Consider the following 16,232-nt stretch of genomic DNA (forward strand, 5'->3'; position numbering starts at 1 on the left):
TGAGAAGAAAGGGATACCTGTCAGTGGGCTTTATGAGTGCAGGCAACCCTTCAGTCACATCTCTAATCCATCCTCCTGGGAGACACCGTACCTGGCGAGTCCATGGGTCTTTGCGACATACTTGGGTTTTGATCTCATGCCACAAGGAGTCTCCCATTATTACTACCCTTCTCTTCTTCTTGTTGCAAGCCTGGGTTTCATCACCTCTGCTTGACTGACTTTCAGCCTCTTGCTCACTCTCATGCAGGTTCCCCTGAAATTCTTCCTCTGCAGGCTGTCCTCCAGTCTCATCCTCAAGCACCTGGAAATGGTTCCCTAGTTCCACTGCCTCCATCAATGAGCAGTCAGGGTTGATTTCCTTTAGGATTGACTGATTTGACCTCCTTGCAGTCCAGGGGACTCGTAAGAGTCTTCTCCAGCACCACAATTCGAAGGCAACAATTATTCGGTGCTCAGCCTTCCTTATAGTCCAGCTCTCACAGCCATACGTTACTACTGGGAAAACCATAGCTTCGATTATTAGACAGACCTTTGTCGGCAAGGTGATGTCTCTGCTTCTTACTATGCTGTCTAGGTTTGCCATAGCTTTCCTCCCCAGGAGCAAGCGTCTTTGAATTTCATGGCTACAGTCACCGTCTGCGGTGATCTTGGAGCCCAAGAAAGTAAAATCTGTCACTGCTTCCATTTCTTCCCCTTCTATATGCCAGGAAGTGATGGGGCCAGATGCCATGAATCTTAGTTTTTTTAGGATTGGTGGAGAATTTCTCCCCGAAACTTCGGGGGGCCGAGCGCCAACGTGTTTGGCCCCCCGAACAAGTTTCGGGGAGAAATTCTCCGCACCCCCCCGCCCCCGCACCCCCCCCCGGGACGGGACTTACCTTTGGCGAATGTCCCTCCCAGCGGCGGGTCCGGCCGGCAGTTCGGCGGGGCTTCGTCCGGGGCGGGAGCGGCAGCCGGTCTTTTGACCGGCTGCCGCCGCCGCCATTCCAATAAAAGAAAAAAAAATGCCCCCGTGATAGGCTACGTGAGGATTAACATAGCCTATCACGGCTAGATCTGCAAAGTCAGCCGTGATAGGCTATGTAAATCGTCACGTAGCCTATCACGGGTGACTTTAAAAAAAAAAAAAAGCGCGTATGGATAATGGCCGCCCCCATAGGGAGCCGCCATTCCCGTTCCTTATTTGGTCGCTGTAGTCTACGTAAATGTTTACGTAGACTACAGCAACTAAATAAGGAACGCGAATGGTGGCTCCCTATGGGGGCCGCCATTCGCGTACGCGCTTTTTTTTTTTAAGTCACCCGTGATAGGCTACGTGACGATTTACATAGCCTATCACGGCTGACTTTGCAGATCTAGCCGTGATAGGCTACGTTAACCATCACGTAGCCTATCACGGGGGTGTTTTTTGTTTTTCTTTTACTTTTTAGTTCGCGGCCGGGCAAGGCGAGGCGCCTCCTCCCCGGCCTGAATTTCGGCCGGGCGAGGCGGGAAGCCTCCCCCCCGGCCTGAATTTCGGCCGGGCGAAGCAGGAAGCCTCCCCCCCCGGCCTGAACTTCGTGGGGGGAGCAGCGAAGCGCCTCCCCCCCACCGCGAAAAGCTTCGAGGACAGGTAAGGGACTTTCGTGCACCCCTAGTTTTTTTTAATGTTGAGTTTCAAACCAGCTTTTGCACTCTCCACTTTCACCCTCAACAAGAGGCTCTTGAGATCCTCTTTGCTTTCTGCCACTAAGGTGGTATCGTCTGCGTATCTGAGGTTGTTGATAATTCTCCCGGCAATCGTAATTCCGAGCTGTGATTCATCCAACCCGGCGTTTCTCATGATGTACTCTGCATATAAGTTGAATAAGCAGGGCAACAGTATACATCCTTGTCATACTCCTTTCCCATTTTTGAACCAATCGGTTGTTCCAAGTCTGGTTTTAGGGATGTACGAAAGTCACTTACCTTTCAATGGATTATGTTGATGGGGGGGAGGTGTTCCATCCCTCCCCCCGGAATCCTTGACGGGGGGGGAGGCAATCCGTTCTTTCCCCCCGGAATACTCCACGGCCGGCTGTGCTCCGCAGCAGCTCCATGGAGCAGCCAGCCAGGCCCAGGCCAGAGCCGTCCCCAGCCAAATTTCCGTCCGCGGAGGGCTCTTGGTAAAAAAAAAAACCGTGCGCAAATGGCAGCGGCTACAGTGCCATTTGCGTTCCTTATTTTATAAATATTTATGTAGACTATGACTGCGAAAATAAAGGGGAACGCAAATAGTGTAGCGGGCGCTATTTGCGTCCCTTTTTGAGTTGCTGTTTTAGCCTACATAAATAGCCTATGGATCGCCTCCCCCCCCCCTGGGGAGGATTCCAGGGGGAGGCAAGGAGCGTCTTACCCCCACCGCGAATCAATTCCGCGAAAAGGTAAGTGACTTTCGTACATTCTTACTTGTAATCCCCACATGGGCCATGTTTCCACAACAATGGAAGGGTGAAGCAAATGAAGGAATACCAGAGTTTTCATGGAATCGGCAGGGCTCCATGCAGGGCCCACAAAGGACTGCACTTCATCGTTATAAGTGGCTGACAGAAACATACTTCCGGGTGGGCTGGGGGGACTGGCAGTGAACGACATCAGCCTGGCAGGTTGGCAGTCTCTTAGTGTCTCGTATTGGTTGGCAGACTGCTCAGCCAATAGGAGAGGCTCCCCCTTCCAGGATCCCCTTAATGGCAATCTCGGGAACAACCCTCATTGACCACAATGGGAGTTACTTCTGAGGAGACTTCCCGGACCAATGCCCCATTCCACCCATTCCGCCTGCCTTTCCCTCTAAATACCAGGCTACCAGGCTGGAGTTAAAATCGCTGGAAGAAACATTAACAATCTCCAATATGCAGATGATACCACTTTGATGGCTGAAAGCAAGGAGGAGCTGAGGAACCTCATGACAAAGGTGAAAGAAGAAAGTGCAAAAGCTGGGTTGCAGTTCAACCTCAAAAAAACCAAGATTATGGCAACCAGCTTGATTGATCACTGGCAAATTGAGGGAGAAAACGTGGAGGCTGTGACAGACTTTGTCTTTCTAGGCAAAAAGATTACTGCAGACTCTGACTGCAGCCAGGAAATCAGAAGACATTTACTTCTTGGGAGGACAGCAATGACAAATCTTGATAAAATAGTGAAGAGCAGAGACATCACACTGACAACAAAGGTCCGTATAGTTAAAGCAATGGTATTCTCCATAGTAACCTATGCCTGCGAGAGCTGGTCTGTAAGGAAGGATGAGCGAAGGAAGATAGATGCTTTTGAACTGTGGTGCTGGAGGAAAATTCTGAGAGTGCCTTGGACTGCAAGAAGATCAAACCAGTCCATACTCCAGGAAATCAAGCCAGACTGCTCACTTGCAGGAAGGATATTAAGGCAAAACTGAAGTACTTCGGCCACATCATGAGAAGACAGGATACCCTGGAGAAGATGCTGATGCTAGGGAAAGTGGAAGGCAAAAGGCAGAGGGGCCGACCAAGGGCAAGATGGATGGATGATATTCTGGAGGTGACGGACTCAACCTTGGGGGAGCTGGGGGTGGTGACGGCCAACAGGAAGCTCTGGCGTGCGCTGGTCCATGAAGTTACGAAGAGTCGGAAGCGACTGACTGAATAAACAACAACAACCAACTGGCCCACAGCGAAGCAAAGATTGACACCAACTGTCGTTTCCCCCCCGCTCAACGGTGCGAATGGAGCCCAGCGTTCTGGGGCTGTGATTGTTGCACTACCCTGGAATTATCAAAATGACAGTAATTCTTGAGGAGTCCCCCATGGATTTCCACCTAGTGAGTCAATAACAAAGAAATCCCGGACAAAATGTGCTTAATGTAAGTATGCTCTGAGCCCTTCCATGTCAGCCTGGGTGGTGTCTGGTCACTCGGTGTTTGTTCCTTTCTGGCTAAGATCTAATTCCCCTGCTGGGCCTGTGCAGTCGGGTCTTTTTCAGCTTCCGCTTGTCTCTGATGTAGGAGGGAAATTCTCTCTGTGCCTCTGATTTGGCAGCCGGTGCTGTTCTGGCCCCTGCCCGAGGCCACCCAGGGGATGCTGAGGACCAAGTGCCTCTTGATCAAGAATGACGAACTGAAAGGTGATTGCAGGCCACATCTGTAATGTGCAAAAATCCCAGCAGAATCAGACAACTCCATTCATATCCCAGAGAGGAAGGAACCCTATCATATCAAAGGCACGTGTAGCTACAAATCAGGAAGTCCCTGGTTCAAATCTCGCCACTGCCATGAACTCACTTGGTGGCCTTAGGCAAGTCCCCCCACCCCCACCCCTCAGCCTCAGTCCCCTCATCTGCAATATGGGCGGTAATAATGCTGACCTTACAGGGTTGTGTTAAAATTACCATGAGAAATTGTTGTTGTTGTTGTTGTTGTTGTTGTTGTTACTACTACTAGTAGTAGTACTACTACTACATTTATATCCTGCCTTTTTTTTTCTCTTGCTAGGAACACAAGGCGGCTCACATTGTCCTCTTCCCCTCTATTTTGTTTACCTCAAGAACCCTGTGAGGTAGTTTAGGCTGAGAGTCAGTGACTGGCCTAAAGTTACCCAATGAGGTTCCTGGCCAAGCAAGGATTAGAACCAGGATCTCCCAGGTCCCATTCCAAAACTCTGACTACCACCCCACACTGGCTCTCTAATGCTTGTGGGGCACTTAGAAGACTTGAAGTATTATTATTATTAATAATATTCCCACAATCCTTTTCAAATAGAGTAGGAACCAACCAAACACTTGAGGGAATGTTTACAACCATCATGGTGCCACCACTGAAAAGGTCCTGTCCCACCGGGATCCGTCCTACCACCTGGGAGAGTGAGACAGCCACTACTTTGGGGTGTCAGGAAAGGACAACACATCGCCACTTCCCAATGTGTTCTGATTCTTGTAGTTTTACACTGAGAGAGACGATTTTGTGGGATGTTCTGCTACAGGTGCGTATTGAGTGTGTTGGGGGTGTGCGTGCGTGTTAGGCGTGTAAGTCTGCGTGTGCCATTCGCTGTTCTCTCTCGGGCAGGAAATGGTCTTGGGATGGCTCTGGGTCCCTCACTCTGGGTGTAATTTCTAGGCTTAAGAAAACAAGGCATGGCCAGGGTGATTTGCTCCCAGTGTAGTTCTCGATGCCAGTACATAATTTCAACGTCCTAAATGGCTTGGCTCCCAAATGTATGCACTTTAAAACATGGCCTGTAATAATCTTCATTCAGGTCATAATTCTTGTTCAAGAGGCACTTGGCCCTCAGCAACCTCGGGTGGCCTCAGGCAGGGGCCAAAGCAGCAACAGCATTAGCCAAATCCACAGTGGCACAGAGAAAGCTGCCCTCCTAGGTCAGAGACAAACAGAAACGGAATGAGAGCTGATTTTACAGGCCTCAGCAGGGGAATTAGATCTTAGCTGGAAAGGACCAGGCACCAAGTGATCAGACACCACCCCAGCCCCCATGGAAGGGCACGGATTCTGGGGGACCATGGTCAGTGGGGGATCAGGCACTGTTCATGTAGACGGCCCCAGGTGTGATCCACAGCATCTCCAGGTAGGATTGGGACTGGAAAGCCACTGCCAGTCAGTGGAGATAGCTGCATGTATTCCATTCTTCCCCAATCTGGGCCATTCCAGATGGTTTGGATATCAGCTCGCAGCATTCTTGACCCTTGGCCATGTTGAGTGGGGCTGATTGGGGCTGAAGTCCAAATCACCTGGAGGGCACCAGGTTGGGAAGGCTGGAGTGGACGACACTGAGTGGGGTGGGCCAAGGGCCCGACTTGGTGTCAGGCAGCTTCCCATGCTGCTATTTTCAGGCAGCCCCTTTTTCACTCTACAGTGCTGCCCCCGACTGGAATCCCCCGCGTTCAACCATTTTTTCAGCCAGGTGAGTTTTGTTTTAGGAATAAAAGGAGAATGAGATTGTGAAGAAGGTCCCTGAGGAAATGGGGGACAGGGAGAGAGGGAGAAGAGAGGTCCTCATGGGGCTAAGAAATGACTGGGAAGGGCAGCACCAGCCGAAGTAGCATCCTGTCCTTCCCCGGAGATGGTTCAGCTACCTCTGGGTCCTCGACTGGAGACCTAGAGACAGTTCTTAAGAAATAACCTGACCTTTGCGCACCATACAAGAATCATACTCTATCCCCTCAGTGCTATTGTTTAAAGCCTTGAAATGGTGTATTCATTTTCCTGCTTGTTAAATACATCCTAGTTCTAGATAGATAGATAGATAGATAGATAGATAGATAGATAGATAGATAGATAGATAGATAGATCGATTAGCTTTTCCTCCACTTCCTGTCAGAGAACATGGATCATGGTGGGCTCGGGGCACCACACGCGAGTTTGGGGTCAACACTTTTCTCCTAAACCAAGCCCCCTACGGTATGAAGCCAGGCCCCATGGTTTCCCCCCCACTCCCCACAGTGTTGACAGTAGGAAACGTGATGTTACATCCAGAACCATGAGATCTGGAATCTTCAATTGATTGTGGGGGAAGGAGCATAGCTCTGTGATAAAGCCCCTGCTTTGCATGCAAAAGGCCCCTGTTAGATCCCCCGGATCTCCAGGGAGAGCTGGGCAGGACCTCTCTCTGAGACCCTGCAGAGCCTCCGCCTGTCAGCATAGTCAGTGATGGGCAGGTCTGGTTGGCTGTCTGGGAGCTTCGTTATCGGTCTTGAGGGAGCAAAGTTCAGTTCTGCCTAGTTGAGGGAATTTTATCTGTGGAAATATTACGGGACTCAAATTTTATCTGTGGAAATATTACGGGACTTGTTTTTCTCAAACAGCTTCCCAAGTTTCTGCCATCATTTCAGCCTCTAATTTTTAGGAAATGGTATTATTAATTAATTAATTAGTTTATTATTCCATTTCTACACCACCCCCTAGCCGAAGCTCTCTGGGCGGTTTACAAAAGTTAAAACATTAAAATAAAATATATGACGTTTGAAAGCCATTTACAAAAAAACCTGTGGACACTACATATAAACAACATATAACTAAAAACAACTTTGAACTAAAAACATTTTACCAAAAATAAAATAAAAAATAAAATAAAAACCCAACCAAAGAACAACACAGCTTAAAACAACACAACTTTAAAACAGTCTACAGACGTCAGCCAAAGGAACTCTCCCTTTCTTCCGGAATCTCATTGTAACTTCCCCTAAAGAGAAACTTCTCAGGGCACCATCGCACGAGGCTTTTATCATGCACTTGTGGTGGGTATGCGGGTCATTTTCATGATGCTGGCACCCTCCAGGGCACATCCAGTGGCATTTCCTGCTTCTCCCATGTTAGAAAGATCCAGAGATAATGCGCTATTCAAACATTTAAATATCCTGGATTGTCCCTACTGTGTACATTCATTGGTGCGCTATTACAATAGCCACTAGGAGGCACAGTTTCACTGAGGTCTATGGAACACTGGGGATGGGGGAGAATTCCGCCACAGACCCCACTGGGGCCCATGGTGGAACGGAGCACTCACCTCCACCTCCCCACAGAATCCATCCGGGTCGGATCCATCGCTGCCTCGATCCTGCGGAGCCGGCCGCCTGCTCTGCATCCCTGGCGAATGTCGATACAGGCGGCAGCCACTGCCATGCCATATCACTGTAAGTCAGTCTCCGGACGCAAATGGAGTACTGGACACCATTTGCGTCCCCATTCACACAATAGCCTATGCAAATATTTGCGTAGCCTATCACGTCAAAAAACAGGGACGCAAATGGCATAGTGGGCGCCATTTGCGGATGTAAAGCTGGTAGATTAACCTAAATGTTAAAGGTCTGCACTGACTGTAAGGTTTCACTTGGATCATGTTGTAGCACTTCAAAAAACGGCTTGATTCAGAGGATATCTGCTCTGAATTCGGTACTAACCCAAATTGAGATTTGGACACCTGGGCCTTCATGCCTCGATAAACTAGCCTCGGCAATGAAACGATGGCTACACACACCCCCACACACACCATTTCTGAGCTTCGGATGAAAAGCGCAGGCTCTGTAGGCTCTTAGGAGAGGAGTGCATGAAATGTGCATGCCAGATTTCAGAAACGTGGACAGAGCTCCGTTCGTGTTACATCCCATTGCATGGGGGGCGGGGGCTAGTTTAAAGAAACTACCAATATTATTTTTACTTCTTGGCAGGTAGGGTTGGTGGAGAATTTCTCCCCGAAACTTCGGGGGGCCGAGCGCCAACGTGTTCGGCCCCCGAACAAGTTTCGGGGAGAAATTCTCCACCCCCCCACCCCCCGCACCCCCCCCGGGACGGGACTTACCTTTGGCGAATGTCCCTCCCGGCGGCGGGTCCAGCCGGCGGTTCAGCGGGTCTTCGTGCGGGGCAGGAGCGGCAGCCGGTCTTTCAACCGGCTGCCGCTGCCGCCATTCCAATAAAAGAAAAAAAAACGCCCCCATGATAGGCTACGTGACGATTAACGTAGCCTATCACGGCTAGATTTGCAAAGTCAGCCATGATAGGCTACGTCAATCGTCACGTAGCCTATCACGGGTGACTTTAAAAAAAAAAAAGCGCGTACGGATAATGGCGGCCCCCATAGGGAGCCGCCATTCGCGTTCCTTATTTGGTCGCTGTAGTCTACGTAAATCTTTACGTAGACTACGGCGAAAATAAGGTCAACGCTATTTGCGTTGCCGTTATTTTCACCGTAGTCTATGTAAAGATTTACGTAGACTACAGCGACCAAATAAGGAACGCGAATGGCGGCTCCCTATGGGGGCCGCCATTTGCGTATGCGCTTTTTTTTTTTAAGTCACCTGTGATAGGCTACGTGATGATTTATGTAGCCTATCACGGCTGACTTTGCAGATCTAGCCGTGATAGGCTACATTAATCGTCATGTAGCCTATCACGGGGGCGTTTTTTTTTTTAACTTTTTAGTTCACGGCCGGGCGAGGTGAGGCGCCTCCTCCCCGGCCTGAATTTCGGCCGGGCGAGGTGGGAAGCCTCCCCCCCTGGCCTGAATTTTGGCCGGGCGAGGTGGGAAGCCTCCCCCCCGGCCTGAACTTTGCGGGGGGAGCAGCGAAGCGCCTCCCCCCACCGCAAAAAGCTTCGAGGAAAGGTAAGTGACTTTCGTCCATCCCTATTGGCAGGATGGGATGAAATTCACAGGGATAGATTTCCCTTCTGCAGCTATGTTGCCAATAAATAGGTGCCATGTTATTTTGGGCAAGAGCAGACTTTACATGTTGAGCCCAAGCGAGAACAGGACACATGCTCCCCTCAGTAACTTGTGAACCGTCCTTCTGAAAATGGCAGGTGGCATAGAGGGGCCCCTGCACAAGGAAGTTTGTGTCCCTGCTTTTTCACGCGATAGGCTAGGCAAATATTTACGTAGCCTATCGCATGAAAAAGCAGGGGCGCAAATGGCGTCCACTACGCCAATTGCGGCCGTCAAGGTCTTAGTTTAAGCTAAATGCAGCCATTTACAGATGCATTTACCTTAATCCAAGACCTTTACAGCCACAAATGGTGTACTGGACGCCATTTATGTCCAGAGACATTCCCCCTCAGCCAGAGATACGGCAATGGTGGCGTATCGCTGGCGCTGCAGAGCTGGCCGGTGGCTCCACAGAATTGCCGTGGAGCGGAGCCAGCCGTGTAGGATTCTGGGGGGAGGGACGGATTGCCTCCCCCCCGCGGACCCTCCCCCCGAACCTGGAGGTAAGTATTTCGTCCATCCCTACTTCAAATAACTGTTTCCTGTAACTGTTGGTCAGGCTCTCACATCAGTTTTGAGGAATTCTGACCCATTCAACTCAGTGACATTTGCGGGCTACTTTGCATGAACAGCTCACCTCGGGTGCTGCCACAACATTTTGATGGGGTTTTGGTCCGGAGCTTGACTAGGCCATTCCAAAAAATGGAATTTATTCTTCTGCAGCCATTCTTTAGTAGATCTGCTTGTATTTTAGGATCATCACCTTGTTGCATGACCCACTTTTGATTCAGCTTCAGCTCATGGACGGATGACTTCACATTCTCCTCTACAAACTTCTGAAACACTGTAGACTTCATGCTAGGGATGTATGAAAGTCATTTACCTTTTCATGGAACTGATTCACGGTGGGGGGGAGGCGCTCCGTCCCTCCCCCAGGAATCCTCAATGGGGGGGAGGCGATCCGGTCCTCCCTCCCAGAATCCTGCCCGGCCGGCTCCGCTCCACAGCGGCTCTGCGGAGCAGCTGGCCAGGGCCGTCCGCAGCCAGACTTCCGGCCGCAGACAGGCTGCTGCGGACGCAAATGGCGGCTGCTGTAGCGGCCGCCATTTGCGTCCTTCCAGGCTGCCATGATAGGCTACGTATTTATGTAGCCTATCACAGCAAGCCAAAAGAAAAAAAAGTGTACGTAAGTGGCTGCGGCTACGGCGGCCACCATTTGCGTTCCCTATTTTTCACCGTTTTATCCTACGTAAATATTTACGTAGGCAACTACGGCGAAAAAAAGGGAACCGCAAATAGCATAGTGAGCGCTATTTGTGTTCTTTTTTTTCCCCTCCATTTTATCCTACGTAAATATTTACGTAGGATAAAACGGCGGGGGAAAAAAGAATGCAAATTGCTCCCACTACGCTATTTGCGGTTCCCTTTTTTTTGCCGTAATTAATTGCCAACGTAAATAATTACATAGGATAAAATGGCGAAGAAAAAAAAAGAACGCAAATAGCGCCCACTACGCTATTTGCGGTTCCCTTTTTTTCGCCGTAATTAATTGCCAACGTAAATATTTACGTAGGATAAAACGGCGGGGGAAAAAAGAATGGAAATTGCTCCCACTACGCTATTTGCGGTTCCCTTTTTTTCGCCGTAATTAATTGCCAACGTAAATAATTACATAGGATAAAATGGCGAAGAAAAAAAAAGAACGCAAATAGCGCCCACTACGCTATTTGCGGTTCCCTTTTTTTCGCCGTAATTAATTGCCAATGTAAATATTTACGTAGGATAAAACGGTGAGAAAAAAAAGAACGCAAATATTGTAATGGGCGCTATTTGCCGTTCCCTTTTTTTCGCCATAATTAATTGCTGATGTAAATATTTATGTAGCATAAAACAGCGAAAAGAAGAAGAACGCAAATAGTGCCCACTACGCTATTTGCGGTTCCCTTTTTTTTGCCATAATGAATTGCTGATGTAAATGTTTACGTAGGATAAAAATGGCTAGAAAAAAAAAGAACGCAAATAGCACCCACTCCGCTATTTGCGGTTCCCTTTTTTCGCCGTAATTAATTGCCTACGTAAATATTTACGTAGGATAAAACAGAGAAAAAAAGAAAGAACACAAATAGCGCCCACTACGCCATTTGCGGTTTCCTTTTTTTCACCGTAACTGCCTACATAAATATTTACATAGGATAAAATGGTGAAAAATAGGGAACGCAAATGACAGCTTCCATAGCTGCCACCATTTGGGTATGCTTTTTTTTTTTTTGGCTTGCTGTGATAGGCTACGTAAATACTTAGGTAGCCTACTACGGCTATGAAGAAGAAACAAATAGTGGCCACAGGGCGGCCACCATTCGCTAGTCAGCACGGACGGCAGCAGGTAAGTGCTCCGTTTCACGCACCTTCATGGGTTGGGGGCTCGGCTCCACACGCCTTTCATGGGTTGGGGGGGTGGAGGCTTCGTTCTGCCATGGATTTTGGAGGGCCGAATACACTGGCATTTGGCCTCACCGAGATCTGTCGCAGAATTCTCTGACATCCCTACTTCATGCTTGTGTCAATGATGGCAAGCTGTCCAAGCCCTGAGGCAGCAAAGCAGGCCCAAACCATGACATTCCCACCTCCTTGTTTGACAGTTGGGATGAGGCTCTTCTGTTTGAATTCAGTGTTTGTTTTTTTGGCAAACATAACATTTCTCATTGAGGCCAAAAAGTTATTCCTTTGACTCATCTGTCCAGAGAACATTGTTCCAGAAGTCTTGGGGATCATCTATGTGATCTTTAGCGAATTTCAGATGGGCAGTAATGTGCTTTTTAGAGAGCAGTGGTTTCCTCTTGGCTATCCTCCCATGAACACTGTTCTTGTCAAGTCTTTTTCTGATCATTGAGTCATGAACGCCTAGGCGAGAGTGGCCTGCAGATCCTGGGATGTTACCCTGGGGTTGTTTTTGACTTCTTGGATAATGCGCCAGTTTGTTCTTTGAGAAAGTTTGGTAGCACAAACACTCCTGGGTAGAGTGACTGTGGCCTTGAACCATCTCCATTTCTGGACGGTCGATCTGACAGGGGATTGGTGGAGCCCCAAATCCTTAGAAATTGTTTTATAATCCTATTTGGACTGTTGAGCAGCAATACCTACTTTTCTGAAGTCCTCAGAGATGTCTTTTGATCATGGCATAACATGTTTACACACAACCGTATGGTCAATACCAAACTCCCGAAGTTTCTGATCCTCATATAGGGTAGGGCCTCCCAAACTCACCCCTGAAGGTCTGCCTAATTAAACACCTGATTCTAATTAATCCCTTTAATTGTGCTGATGCAACCAGGGGTTCAATTACTTTTGTACATCTCCTGACTCTTAAGTACTCATTATATGCCTTATTTATACATTGTTTTATTTCACAAGACATGCAATTGGTAAATAAACTGTATTAGATGTTTAGAAAAGGACTGGCTCTGATTGATGAAGGCTATTGTGTTTAAACTATGGAATTTCTGTAATTATTGTTAGGATTCACAAACGTTTTCTTGCCACTGTAGATATAATTGACAGGGAACTAGACTAGCAAGGCATATTCCGAAAGTGATAGTTCTTTTAATCATTCTTCCGTATAAGATGATCCCTGGTGTTGAGATGGGGCCTCAGCACAATAATGTAGCATTTGGGGAGAAAGATGCAACCCAGGAGACTGGCCCCAGAGGCCAGGATGGAGAAGACCTCCACAGCCACCATGGTCTTCCCCTTGGTGCTCAGGTAAGTTGGAACAAAAGAGATCCACACACTGCCAAACACCAGCATGCTGAAGGTGATAAACTTGGCTTCGTTAAAGCTGTCAGGCAATTTCCTGGCTAGGAAAGCCACAGTGAAGCTGATGAGAGCCAGGAAGCCCATGTAAGCCAGGACAGCGTAAAACATGGTGACTGAGCCTTCATTACATTCCACTATGACCTCTCCAGCCAAGGCATGGAAGTCCAAATTTGGGAACGGGGGAGAGGTCACCAGCCAGACCGCACAGATCACAGCCTGGATGAGGGGACAGGCCAGGACAATGGAGTTTGTCAGTTGGCTCCCCAAGAGTTTTCTTGCCATGTTTCCTGGCTTGGTGGCCATGAAGGCCAGAACCACCGTCACAGTTTTTGCCAACACGGAAGAAACAGCTACAGAGAAGGTGAGGCTGAAAGCAGTTTGTCGGAGAAGACAGGTGACCGTGGTTTGTCGGCCAATGAACAGGAAAGAGCAGAAGAAGCAGAACAGGAGGGCGATGAGGAGTACATAGGTGAGGTTTCGGTTGTTGGCTTTGACTATTGGTGTGTCACGGGATTTAATGAAGATTGCCAGCACTACAGTTGTGAGCAGAGACAGGGCAAGGGCAAGAGAAGTTAAAACCAACCCCAGTGTCTCTTGATAGGAAAGGAAATGGATCTTCTTGGAGATGCACTGGTCTTGGTTCCTGTTTGGGTGTTGATCTTCTGGGCATGGGGTACAGCGATCTGCATCTGGAATGAGCAAAAGGAATGGAAGCATCTCAAAAGTGACACACATGTTCTTATACGCGGCAGTTAGGGATGGGGGAGAATTTCTCCCCGAAACTTCGGGGGGCCAAGTGCCAACGTGTTCGGCCCCCCGAAGTAGTTTTGGGGAGAAATTCTCTGCACCCCCCCGCACCACGCACCCCCCCCCCGGGATGGGATTTACCTTTCCCGAATGTCCCTCCTGGCGGCGGGTCCCGGCGGCGGTTCGTCAGGTCTTCGACAGGGGCAGAGGCGGCAGCCGGTCTTTCGACCGGCTGCCACCGCCGCCATTCTAATAACAGTAAAAAAAAAAAAAAACGCCCCCGTGATAGGCTACGTGACGATTAATGTAGCCTATCACGGCTAGATTTGCAAAGTCAGCCATGATAGGCTACGTAAATCATCACGTAGCCTATCACGGGTGACTTAAAAAAAAAAAAAAGCGCATACGGCTAATGGCGGCCCCCATAGGGAGCCGCCATTCGCGTTCCTTATTTGGTCGCTGTAGTCTACGTAAAGATTACGTAGACTACGGTGAAAATAAGGGCAACGCTATTTGCGTTGCCCTTATTTTCGCCATAGTCTACGTAAAGATTTACGTAGACTACAGCAGCCAAATAAGGAACGCGAATGGCGGCTCCCTATAGGGGCCGCCATTTGCGTAGGCACTTTTTTTTTTTTTAAGTCACCCGTGATAGGCTACGTGACGATTAACGTAGCCTATCATGGCTGACTTTGCAGATCTAGCCGTGATAGGCTACGTTAATCGTCACGTAGCCTATCACGGGGGCGTTTTTTTTTTATCTTTTTATTTCGCGGCCAGGCGAGGCGAGGCGCCTCCTCCCCGGCCTGAATTTCAGCCGGGCAAGGCGGGAAGCCTCCCCCCTCCTGCCTGAACTTCAGGGGGAGCAGCGAAGTGCCTCACCCCCACCGCGAACAAGCTGCGAGACCAGGTAAGTGGCTTTCGTGCACCCCTAGCGGCAGTTCAACCAACAAAAGAAGGAAATGGAAATAGCAATTCCATAGCTTTCTTTCCACCTACCGGACAACTTCCATTTTATTATTTTATCTTTAAACATCAGCATCATATTTCATATGACAAGAGTCAGAAAAATTATGAAATTGCTTTTTTTCACCTCCATGTCATGGCCCCATGTACCAGGCTCATGTTTAATATTCTGTAAAGAAGAAACCCCCTAAAGCTGTAAGTAGAAGTGAAAATCTGGGGACTGTATGAAGTGAACCCCTATCGGACACCTGCAGTGCCTCCTGAATGGGTAAAGAAATAATGATCTGTAATTTTCTTCAGCTGATGGACTGTCCTCTTAGGAGATCTGTTGGTGCAAAGGCTGGCAAACTCCTTGAAGTAATAGCTATCAATTGAAAGGGCAACATGTTTGAGATTGGGAAAACATGCTCCAGGTGTTCCAAAGATGACCAACCACCTGCCCTGATCGATGTTCTGCCCAAACAGCTTCAGCTCTGATGCCAAAACATTTGAAAATGGAGGTACGGTGTTAAAAAATACAGTATGGAGAGATTGGCCAATGTGAGTATCTAAGAAACCGCAACAGATTCTATACTTGCGAGTATTAATAATGTAATGAGAGTCACTGTTTTATTATTTAAATAGAAGATTTCTTCAAGAAATTGTGAAGACCTTGCAAACCACTAAACCACTGAGTTAGGAAATTATAGTGGGATTTATGGAGAAAATATTCCCAGGGAAATGGCTCACTCTTTTTCTTGACTCTGGTTTTCCTATGCCCTCACTCGACTCTTGCCACAGTATGTTCTGCACTTTTACATGGCTCTCAAAGTTTGTGGTACCTGTCGAGGTAGAAATTGTCCCTTCCGGACAACGATCGCATCTATAGCAGCAAACGGGCTTCCCCTCTGGAACTCTTCTCCGGTGCCCTGGAGAGCACTGCTCTACACACCTGGCAAGGGGTGTCTTCTTAAAGGGAAGAGAGAAATCGTTGAGGTTTTACATGTGATAGGCAGCGCACTAAAAAGCACTTGGCGTTACTCAGACAAGTTTCCCATCACACGATGGATAGGACCACCAATTTAGGAAGGTTGAATCTTTTCTGGACCTGGCCACCGAGCACCCCAGAGCTTGGCGAGAGGCTGGCAGCCCCGCTAAAGACCCGTCCCTCCTCAGCCGGCTGTCAAGGAAGCTCTTGACAACCGGCATGGCAGGAAGGGCCTTGGCAGCAATCCAGTGCTCTAGCTCTGGCCTCCTTGAGAGGACAGGGCTAGAGTGCTTGGCAGTGTGGGGGGGTGCGCCATGCAGAGGATTCCAGCCATTAAGCCCTTGTGTGCATGAAGCACAAAGGCTTGACTGCTGGAGTACTTGGCGTGGAAAGGAGGCATGGCTCGTGCGGCTCATCAGGGAAGCAGGGAGGCTCACTGAGTGGATCAGGGTTGCGCGAGCGGAGGGGCAGCTCGTCAAGCTCCTTTGCGTCATGGACAGAGATGGGTCCATCCATCCCAACTTGCAGGTTCTTTAGAACCA

This window comes from Heloderma suspectum, chromosome 2 (genome assembly GCF_057233095.1).
Source record: "Heloderma suspectum isolate Gila_16-S chromosome 2, 16-S_ref, whole genome shotgun sequence".
Taxonomy (NCBI): Eukaryota; Metazoa; Chordata; class Lepidosauria; order Squamata; family Helodermatidae; genus Heloderma; species Heloderma suspectum.